Consider the following 12228-nt stretch of genomic DNA (forward strand, 5'->3'; position numbering starts at 1 on the left):
CTTTCCATTGTGCAGTGGGCAAAAAGCCACGTGTTCTGCTACAAAATCTTTTAAAGAGACATATTAACTAAATGTAATGTTTATAACTGACCTTGTTCCTGATTTTTTAAATATAAAAATAATTGTGACATTTGTGAGAAAGTTGGAAACATTTAAACAATGGATCTTTTCTGATATTAAGGATTTATTAAGTTTTTCAAATAATAATGACATCGTGGGTATCTTTAAAAAGAAGGTTATTGACTTTCAGAGAAACACACTGAAATATGTACAGATGAAGTAATACCTTTTACGCTTGTACAGGAATGATAAGGGAAAGTAAGTAGGGTACAGAACATGAGATGGGCCAGGTGTCGATAACTGTTGATGATAGATAATGCTAAAGGATTTTATTATATTCTCCTATTTCTATATAGGTTAAAGGTGTCTATAATAAATAATTTAAAATAAATGTTCAAAGTGACATGATATAAAATATATAAGTAAAGTTTTTGAGACAAGAAGATACAACTGTGTTCCTTTAATTGTTTGGTGTTGGGTCATTTGCTAAGTGTTTTGAAACATTTAAAATCAGACAAGAACGTAATATTTGAGGTTTTATGCCTTTAGTGCATGTTGTGTTGGCAGAGGTGTTTTCAGAGGAGTAGAATTTCTCTTGTATCAGTACTTCTAATGTTGTATAGGTTAAATTATAGTAAAAAGGCAACTAACTATAAATAAGATGCAGTGCTTCTACTTTAATTAATAACACAACTTTATTATAGTAAGCCAAATTTATATTCCACCATCAAGAGGGGTTCTTTCATTACATCATTTTATGATGGATCATTAAAAATACCTTAATAGCCTTTTCATTACCCCTTAACATAATCAGTGAAAGATTTGAAGCTGGAACAAAATGGAAGTTCAAGGCTGCATTGCCTTGAACTTCATTTGTAATTTTAGTAGAGCAAATAGACCCTAAATGTTTCTTAATGTGGATAAATTCATTTTATTTCCATTGAACATTTTATTTTGGTATACTAGTCAGCTGGGGCTGCCATTAAAAAAGAAAAAAAAAAAAACAAAAACACCAACTGAATGACCTAAATAATAGACATTTATTTTTCCACATTCTGAAGGTTGGAAGTCTGAAATCATGATGCTGGCAGGGTTAGTTTCTCCTAAGGCCTCTGTCCTTCACTCACAGATACAGGCCTTCTCTTTGTGTCCTCACAAGGCCTTTGTGTATATCTCTGGGGTCTCTTCCTCTTGTTGTAATGACATCAGTCATTGGATTAGGGCATTTATGGCCACATTTAATCTTAATGACCTTCTTAAAGGCCCTATCTCCAAATATAGTCATCCTGGGAATTAGAGCTTCAATATATGAATTCGGGGAATACTGTTGGGTTCAGAGTACAGGGGGATTCTTTACCACTGAGCCACCTGGGAATCAGAAAATACCTCTGTCAATATAATATACACTAAAAGCATGAAGCTTCAAATATTACAGTTTTGTATGATTTTAAATGATTCAAAACACTTAGCAAATGACCCACCAATTAAAGGAACACTGCTGCTGCTGCTGCTAAGTCGCTTCAGTCGTGTCCGACTCTGTGCGACCCCATAGACGGCAGCCCACCAGACTCCTCTGTCCCTGGGATTCTCCAGGCAAGAATACTGGAGGGGGTTACCATTTCCTTCTCCTAAAGGAACAAGCTGTGTCTTATCTCAAAAACTTTATATATCTTAATATCGTGTTGCTTTGCATATTTATTTTAAATAATTTATTGTAGAAAAATTTAACCATATGTAGAAATAGAAGAATATAATAAAATCCTTCACCATTACCCATCATTGGCAGTTATTAACACCTGGTCCATCTTGTGTTATATTCCCTACCTACTTCCCCTTATCATTTCTGAGCAGATATAAGATGCAAAATTAAAATGTAAGATTAGGTGTCTCTTAATAATTCAGGAGGATGACTGGGCAAAAGTTCATTTTTCACATAAGAAAAACATTTCCAAAGAATATCATGACTTTCAAAAGGTCCACCTGCTGAAAGTTCAGTAATTGGACAACTGCCCATTTGCTGAGATCCAAGTTCTCCAGCATCTATTTTCAGCCTGCCCTCTACACAGCTTCTTAGCCCCCTGGACCCTCACTTCCAATTTTGGGAACTAATTCCTCACATCCGGTGGCACACTTCTTTTGTTTGTTTTTAATACGCAGATTTGTTGTCAAAAAGATTTAAAAGTTACAAATAGCAAACAAACACATGAAAAGATGCTTCACATTATATATCATTAGAGAAATGAAAATGAAAACAGCAATGAAATACCACTACACACCTAGAAAAAAGGGTGAAATCCAGAACTGACAACACCAGATGCTGGTGAAGTATGGAGCATCAAGAGTTCTCATTCATTTCTGGTGGAAATGAAAAATGATAGGCATTTTGGAAGACAGTTTGGTGGCATTTAATGAAACTAAACATACTCTTACCATAGAATTCCAGCAAATTCACTTCTTGGTATTTACCTGAAAGAATTGAAACTGTATACCCACACAAAAACCTGCATATGGATATTTACTGCAGCTTTATTCACAAATGTCAAAATTTGGAAGTGACCATGATGCCCATCAGTAGGAGAATAGATAAATAAACGGTGGTGCATCCAGACAATGAAATATTATTTATCACTAAAAAGAAATAGCTATAAAGTTAAAAGACATGGAGGAAACTTAAATGCATAATACTAAGTGAAAGAAGCTAATCCAAAAATTTTACATACTGTATGATTCTAATTAGATGATATTCAGAAAAAAGACAAAATTATAGATATTTTCAGTGGTTGCCAGGAATTAAGGGGAAAGGATATGTGAATAGGTAAAGCAGGGCTTTAGGGCAGTGCAGATGCCCTGTATGATACCATAATGATGTATATATTTCATTATTTAGATACATTTGCCAAAGCTCATAGAATGCACACCAAGAATGAATTTTAATGTAAGCTTTAAACTTCAGGTACATGCATGCATGCTGTCACTTCAGTCATGTCCAACTCTTTGGGACCCTACGGACTGTAGCCCACCAGGCTTCTCTGTCCATGGGATTCTCCAGGCAAGAATACTGGAATGAGTTGCCATGCCCTCCTCCAGGGGATCTTCCTGACCCAGGGATCGAACCCTGGTCTCTTATGTTTCCTGCATTGGCAGGCGGGTTTTTAATCTGCCACCTGGGAACTTCAGGTAATTATGATATATCACTGTGAGTACATCAGTTGTAACAGATTTACCATGGTGGTGAGGGGTGTTGATAATGGGGAAGCTATGCATGCATGGGGACACAGAATATGGGAAATCTCCATACATTCTGTTCTAAAAAAATATGCTCTATTTTTAAAGCATAATAAAATTTTGAAAGTTTTCAAAGTTTGAATCCCATCGCTTTTACTTACCATGTGATTTTGAATGAATTAATATCTATGAAGTCCAGCATGTATACCTGTCTATAAAATGGAATATCAAAAGTATATGACTTTCAAAACATTTAAGGATAATTTAAAATATATATATATATAAGAATTTTACAAAATGCTTTCATGGAACAACAGACTGGTTCCAAATAGGGAAAGGAGTACATCAAGGCTGTATATTGTCACCCTGCTTATTTAACTTATATGCAGAGTACATCATGAGAAATGCTGGGCTGGAAGAAGCACAAGCTGGAATCAAGATTGCCAGGAGAAATATCAATAACCTCAGAGATGCAGATGACACCACCCTTATGGCAGAAAGTGAAGAGGAACTACAAAGCCTCTTGATGAAAGTGAAAGAAGAGAGTGAAAAAGTTGGCTTAAAGCTCAACATTCAGAAAACGAAGATCATGGCATCTGGTCCCATCACTTCATGGGAAATAGATGGGGAAACAGTGGAAAGAGTGTCAGACTTTATTTTTCTGGGCTCCAAAATCACTACAGATGGTGACTGCAGCCATGAAATTAAAAGATGCTCTCTCCTTGGAAGGAAAGTTATGACCAACCTAGATAGCATATTCAAAAGCAGAGACATTACTTTGCCAACAAAGGTCTGTCTAGTCAAGGCTATGGTTTTTCCTGTGGTCATGTATGGATGTGAGAGTTGGACTGTGAAGAAGGCTGAGCACCAAAGAATTGATGGTTTTGAACTGTGGTATTGGAGAAGACTCTTGAGAGTCCCTTGGACTGCAAGGAGATCCAACCAGTCCATTCTGAAGGAGATCAGCCCTGGGTGTTCTTTGGAAGGAATGATGCTAAAGCTGAAACTCCAGTACTTTGGCCACCTCATATGAAGAGTTGACTCACTGGAAAAGACTCTGATGCTGGGAGGGATTGGGGGCAGGAGGAGAAGGGGACGACAGAGGATGAGATGGCCGGATGGCATCACTGACTCAATGGACCTGAATCTGGGTGAACTCTGGTAGTTGGTGATGGACAGGGAGGCCTGGCGTGCTGCGGTTCATGGGGTCGCAAAGAGTCGGACACGACTGAGTGACTGAACTGAACTGAACTTCAGGTACATATTTGTACTAAATTGATGGGAGGCTTTCAGCTGGGACGTAAGTGAGAAACAAAAGGTGCAGCTAGGAGGCCATTTATTCCTTTACAGTACTTCTATAAGGGGATCATAGAAATACGGATTTCCATTGATTACTTTATAGATTCCCAAGATCTCAACATGAGATTTAGTCTATAATGTTAGCATAATTTTAAAAATCATTCTTTTCATGAGGCAATACATATTCATGGTATACATTTCAAACTTAGCTAAATGATATATGGTGAAAATAAATCCCCCTACTCCTTTCTTCAACCCCAAAAATCTATATTCAATATAAATAATCTAGTTTTATTAGTAAGAACTCTGGTGATTTTTTTTTGCACTTAAAAATAAAAGATTTGCCAGAGCAATGTTTTAGTACCTTTACATTCTTTCCCCCTAATTTTCAAAACATCATTTCTAATAAACTCATATTCCCACTGTATACATGAAACTGATGCTGAAAATGATTAAGAAGCTGCTCAGAACCGTGAGCTAGGATTTATCCCATATCCTTGTGGTTGTGATTCCAAAACCAAAGGTTTTAAATTTGACTAATCAGCTTTATTAAGCTGAGTCCTAGAGTAAGGATTTATTTATTCTCTTACCTAAAATAATATTTTCTGATTTCTATGAAGTTTTACTTTGATTTTCTTTGTTCCCTACACCCATTTTTCTCCCATACCCCCTCCCTAAACCTCCTAAGAATTGTCATTTTCTAGGATTTCAGGATGAGACTCTCTATACAATCCCATTTTAAACTTTTTTCTAACTTTAGAAATGTGGCAATGAGAATTTTAGACAGCTTTTCTTCAGATTCAATTTTGATCATATATAAAACTCTTTCAGCCTTCTCAGGTCCTTTCATGAACAGGCTCAGAAATAAGGCACCTTAAGTTTGATGAATTTCAAGTCTCACAAAATGCACTGCTCACTGTCAAGTATATTCATTCATAGCCATTCTCTTTCTACACCTCAAAGTCAAGAAACGTATTTTTATAAAAGAATTTCCCAAACTACCACTGCTAATTCCATATGAATTCAGTGAGGAGATAAGAGAAATACCCAAAGGAAGCACCATTTGCTCATGTTCAATCAAAATAAAATATCAAGTCATATTCGTTTCCCTTACTATTAAACACAGTTATTTTTTAAAAAATCTAAGAGCTAATATGTGATTTCAGAAGTTCCTATTTTTGAAATAACTAACACTAACTAGTGTGTCCTAAGATGATGTGGTATAATGGGAAGCACAGTAGCTGGATGAGCTGCACCTCTCACTAATGGACGATTTTAGGGATCCATTCACTAGTCTTCAAATTCAGCTTCCATAAAATCATCTTAATATCTACTGGGGCTATAAGAACCTTCAGTGATATGTATTAAATGTTTTATAAACTGTAAAGAACATAAAGTGGAGGATGTATTATCTCTGAAAAAAAGGTATGTTTTCTGGTAAGAGAGTTTTGTCGCAAAATCTCATTCCTTGTTCACAGCATTTAAAAAGCTACACAAATATTTTAAATCAGTTCCAATATGAATTTTATCCTTGGCAGGGAAGATGGAAGGTAATCCCACACAGAGTAATGCAAGTTCCAGGAACAAAGACTCTGTGAATTTTAGCATCATCATCTGGAGTACTATGAGTGGTAAAACTCAAAGAAGCCTTTTCAGAAGGGAAATGGAGAATACGAGATGTAAAGTTTCATGTCCGAAGTAACAAAAAATAATCAACTAAATACTACAATATAAAATAAAGTTTGTTTAAAGTAACAAAAATCATTATTGGTGAAAACTCTACAACCCAGAATCCAAGGCTGCCAGGTTACGCTTTTCTTTTTCTTAACATTTATATGTATTATCTGTAAAGCTCTCATGCTCGAGTCTCAGCTAGTGGGTAGCTCAGCAGTGGAACCATGTGGGAACAGATAGCTCTGACCAGACTACCTCAGTTCATACCATGTATGTAATTCTCAAGACTAGTTCTGGTGCTAATCAGTCTTCTGAGATTTTCAGCCTGGCAACAGATGCATCAGCAATTTGTATCTATAAATAATACATATCCAAGTGGAACCTGATAACTTTTTTTTCAAATTATTAATTAATTATGTTTGGCTGTGTTGCTGAGCAGGCTTTTCTCTAGCCGTGTGCAGGCTTCTCCCTGTGGCTTCTCTTGTTGCAGAGCAAGGGATCTAGATGTGTAGGGTTCAGTAGTTATAGCACATGGGCTCAGGAGTTGCAGCTCCCAGGCTCTAGAGCACAGGCTCAATAGTTGTGGCATCTGGGCTTGATTGCTCCACAGGATGTGATATCTTCCTGGATCAGGGATTGGACCCTCATCCATGCAGGTGGATTTTTCACCATTGAGCCACTAGGGAAGACACTGATCACTTTTTATTGCTACTACCTTTAACATTTTTGATGTATTTTTGTTGTGTTGTTGTTAATTGCTACTTTGAAGGCAAATATAATCCCCTGGAGAAGGGAATGGGCACCCATTCCACTGTTCTTCCACACAGAATACTATGGACAAAGGAGCCTAGCGGATTACAGCCCATGGAGTCACAAAGAGTTAAGACACAACTGCATGAGTAATACTTACTTACTGACAAAGAATAAAACTTTTCAATAAAAAATTTTAGAAAACCAATATCAGGCCCAAAGATAATGCTGATTCATTGAGCGAGTGCTAAACTGGACAGTTAATGAATATGGAATTAATAAAGCTTTATAAGATAAATAGTTCCTGCCTCTTTTCTAAAGATAAATGAAAGTGCATTAGGCTTAGCTGAAGTCTCAAAATCAAAGAAAAGTGCAAATATAAACATATTTCTTTTTGTAAGAGATCTACTCCTAGCATGTGTAAGTTACTATTTTATGAATCTAACATTTCTAAATTAAAGTGGCTTGATATTCACATTTCAAAAGTTGAAGAGTCATTTAATGTTGATAATTATTGCTAAAAATATCTTATTTATAAATTCTGAGTTTTTCTCTTAACTTGATAAAGTCTGGTAGCTTTATTTATTCCTCAATCTAGACAGACCAGCCTACCTGAGATAAAGCATTTTTGTCACTGGTATATTTACTCAATGTACTGTAGGTCAGTTGTCAGTATGACAAGAGATAGTGAAAACAATTTTGGCATTCATCTTCATATTGCATAAACACCAAGAGAACTGAAACTGGGAAGCTGTAATTTAGACAAGCTGACCAGCAGTTACCAATTGCTAAGAATTAAAATTCAATTGTCATACGTTGAACCAGAGGAAAGAAGTTCTCAGAAAATTTGACAATACCCTTAGAGCTCATCTTAACTTTCCCTCAAACTTCGTATTGTGGATAAATCCTTTAGTATTTTGGAGCTTCTATGTGTAAAATGAGCAGGTTGTACACATGGGTCCCTACAAAGCCCCTTTTAAAATTTTATTTGAATACATTAAAAACTAACTTTAGATTTACATAACTTCAGGAATAGTACAAGAGTTTTCCTGTATTTCTCATGCAGCTTCTTCTAATGTTATTTTATACAACTACAGTAAAATAATGAAGAATAAGAAATTAATGTTGACGCAATATTATTAACTAAACTACAGAGCTTATTTGAATTTCACAAACTTTCCATTAATGTCATTTTTCTTTTGTAGCATCCCGTACAAGATTTCACATTATATTTAGTTGTCATTTATATTTGTTATACAATCTATGGCAGTTCCTTAGCTTTTCTTGTCTTTTATGCTTATGATACTTTTGAAGAATATTCATCAACAATGTTAGAGAATGCCCTTAATATGGGGATCATCTGATGTTTTCTCATGGTTAGACTGAAGTTGTACATTATTGTCAAAAATAACACATGCATAATGTTGTACCTTTCTTGGTACTTCACATCAAGGGACTCGTGACGTCTCTATGTCTTATTCCTAGTGATGTTTACTTGGATCACTTGGTTAAGATGGTGTCTGCTAAAGTTATCATTCTTCTCTTCGCAGTTGATAAATACCTTGGGAGACACACTTGAGGTTATGCAAATTTTTTTCTCCTCAAACCTTTTCCCAAAATTTCTCTATTCATCAATGGATTTTTGTCTGTAACAAATTATGACTGAAGGTAGTGCCTAACAATAGTCCTTTATTTCCCTTGTTTCTTCTATGTTTTCATTAGAATTCTACTATAGGAAAGGTTTGTCATGTTTCCATAATTTATTAGTTAATCTGATTATTTATTTAAGTCAGTAAGGATCCATGAAAATGTATTTTAGCCCAGGAGTTATATTCCAATACTATTATTATTTTATTCTTTTGAAAAAGTTATTCTAGTTCTGTCTAGGGTTCCCTAGGGTGACTCTGTGTTGTTTTTATTGTTGTCTTCTCTCTTTGCAAAACTCTTTACTTTCTGGAACCAGAAGAAGTTTCAGATTCTTCTGGGTCCTAGGTGACCTAATTGTGATCAGAAAAATATCATGGCTTCTAGGCCATACTAACAGACAGAATAAGAAAATGTGTTTGTGTACTAACACCTGCATGGGTGAACAAACACACTCTATGTCTATTGTTCTATTTATTAATCTATCAAAAACCAGTTTATACAGATAGCTCAAACCAAATCCAACACTGTATAGTTCATTCTAGCCTTCCTTCTTTCCTTATTTGTAAGTTCTTTCTTTGAAAATGAGAAATGTGAGACGGGGCTCTCATTTTATCAACACTATTTTTCATATTTGTCAGTTTCAGTACACACATAAAATAGTTTCAGAATTGCTAAGTCATACCCCTACAAAAAACAATTTTCCTAACCAGAGTTTATTTTGTCTTTGTATGTGTCAGTTGTTCAGTTGTGTCCAAATCTTTGCAACCCCATGGACTGTAGCCGACCAGGCTACTCTGTCCATGGGATTCTCCAGGCAAGAGTACTGCACTGGGTTACCATTCCCTTCTCCAGGGGACTTTCTCTACCCAGGAATCGAATCCCAGTCTCCTGCATTGCAGACAGATTCTTTACCATCTGAGGCACCAGGGAAGCCCCTATTTTGTCTTTATCTTACAGTATTTCCCACAGTTTCTTATATTAGTTCTTGACTTCTCCACCTTTTTCAGGGTGGGATATGTTATTCACTTGTGATGCAGTTAGGTTTACTTGCTGGTATTTGTAGTAAATTTTTGCTTCCCATCACATCGTGGTTGGTTTAAAATGTCTATTTTTGGGCATATGTGAATACCCTCAGGGCATTTTAAAATTATTATCATTTCCCCAAAACATTGATGTTTTAAATTGCTATTTATGAAAAAATTCAATCTATTAAGTGGTCATTTCCCAGTTTATTTTTGTTTTAATGAAAGTCACATATAATTACAAAGAGAGTTTCCAATGGTATCTCTAAGTAGATTTAAATTCTGACCAAAAGAAGAAAAATATTAACAACCAGCTATCTCATACACTGTTATAATTTCTCATATTTATAATTTTCATGCATATTTTATGACTGTAATTAAAATGCATAATTTTGATTGTTTATTAAGAGACACATTTCAAAAAGTTGACTTTACTCCTTCCACAGGCACATAGACTACAACACTCAACTAAATGATTTCTAAGATTTTATACTTGTTTTTGGACTCAAGATCTGATGACAGAGGGCCTGATGAACTATTGACAGAAGCTCATGACATCATACAGGAGGCATGATAAAGACCATCTCCAAGAAAAGGAAATGAAAAAAGCCAAAATGGTTGTCTGAGGAGGTCTTACAAATAGCTGAGAAAAGAAGAGAAGCTAAAGGCAAGACAAAATGAAAAATATACCCATCTGAATGCTGAGTTCCAAAGAATAGCAAGGAGAGATAAGAATGCCTTCCTCAGTGATCAAGGCAAAGAAATAGAGGAAAACAATAGAATGGAAAAGACTAGAGATCTCTTCAAGAAAATTAGAGACGTAAAGGGAAGATACAGGGCTTCCCTGATATCTCTGTTGGTAAAGAATCCACCTGCAATTCAGGAGACCCCAGTTCTATTCCTGAGTTGGGAAGACCTGCTGGAGAAGGGATAGGTTACCCACTCCAATATTCTTGTGCTTCCCTTGTGGCTCAGCTGGTAAAGAATCTGTCTGCAATCCCAGAGACCTGGGTTTGATTCCTGGGTTGGGAAATCCCCTGGAGAAGGAAAGGCTACCCACTCCAGTATACTTGCCTAGAGAATCCCATGGACTATACAGTTCATGGGATCACAACGAGTTGGACATAACTGAGTAACTTTCACAAGGGAAGATTTCATGTAAAGATAGGCACATTTAAGGACAGAAACCATAGGGACCTAACAGAAGCAGAAGATATTAAGAAGAGGTGGCAAGAATACACAGAAGAAATGTACAAAAACGATCTTCATGACCCAGATAACCATGATGGTGTGATCACACCTAGAGCCAGACATCCTGGAATGTGAAGTCAAATGGGCCTTAGGAAGCATCACTACGAACAAAGCTAGTGGAGGTGATGGAATTCCAGTTATGCTATTTCAAATCCTAAAAGATGATGCTGTGAAAGTGCTGCATTCAATATGCCAGGAAATTTGGAAAACTCAACAGTGACCACAGGACTGGAAAAGGTCAATTTTCATTCCATTCCCAAAAGGGCAATGCCAAAAACTCTTCTAACTACCATACAATTGCACTCATCTCACATGCTAGCAAATTCATGCTCAAAATTCTCCAAGCCAGGCTTCAACAGTACATGAACTGAGAACTTCCAGATATTCAAGCTGGATTTAGAAAAGCCAGAGGAACCAGAGATCAAATTGCCAACATATGTTGGATCACTGAAAAAGCAAAAGAGTTCCAGAAAAATCTACTTCTGCTTTATTGACTATGCAGAAGTCTTTGTCTGTGTGGATCACAACAAACTGTGGAAAATTCTTCAAGAGATGGGGATACCAGACCACCTGACCTGCCTCCTGAGAAATCTGTATGCAGGTCAAGAAACAACAGTCAGAACTGGACATGGAACATGGACTAGTTCAAAATTGGGAAAGGCATATGTCAAGGCTGTATATTGTCACCCTGCTTATTTAACTTTTATGCAGAGTACATCATGAGAAATGATGGGCTGGATGAAGCACAATCTGGAATCAAGTTTGCTGGGAGAAATATCAATAACCTCAGATATGCTGATAATGCCACCTTTATGGCAGAAAGCGATGAAGATCTAAACAGCCTCTTGATGAAAGTGAAAAAGGAGAGTGAAAAAGCTGGATTTTTCACTGAACATTCAAAAACCTAAGATCATGGCATGCGGTCCCATCATTTCATGGCAAATAGATGGGGAAACAATGGAAACAGTGACAGACTTTATTTTTTGGGCTCCAAAATCACTGCAGATGGTTACTGCAGCCATGAATTAAAAGACACTTGCTCCTTGGAAGGAAAGCTATGACCAGCCTAGACAGCATATTACAAAGCAAAGACATTACTTTGCTGACAAAGGTCTGTCTAGCCAAAGTTTTGGTTTTTCCAGTAGTCATGTATAGATGTGAGAGTTGGACTTTAAAGAAAGCTGAGCACTGAAGAATTGATGCTTTTGAACTGTGGTGTTGGAAAAGACTCTTGAGATTCCCTTGGACTGCAAGGAGATCCAACCAGTCAATCCTTAAGGAAATCAGTCCTGAATACTCA

The 12228-nt window shown here is 36.4% G+C and overlaps 1 pseudogene; it reads right to left on the reverse strand.

Annotated features, from left to right (window-relative positions):
* Nucleotides 1–543: 543 nt before the first annotated feature.
* LOC100296640 (proteasome maturation protein-like) overlaps nt 544–12228 on the reverse strand; it is a 41186-nt pseudogene continuing 29501 nt past the window's right edge.

This window comes from Bos taurus, chromosome 11 (genome assembly GCF_002263795.3).
Source record: "Bos taurus isolate L1 Dominette 01449 registration number 42190680 breed Hereford chromosome 11, ARS-UCD2.0, whole genome shotgun sequence".
Taxonomy (NCBI): Eukaryota; Metazoa; Chordata; class Mammalia; order Artiodactyla; family Bovidae; genus Bos; species Bos taurus.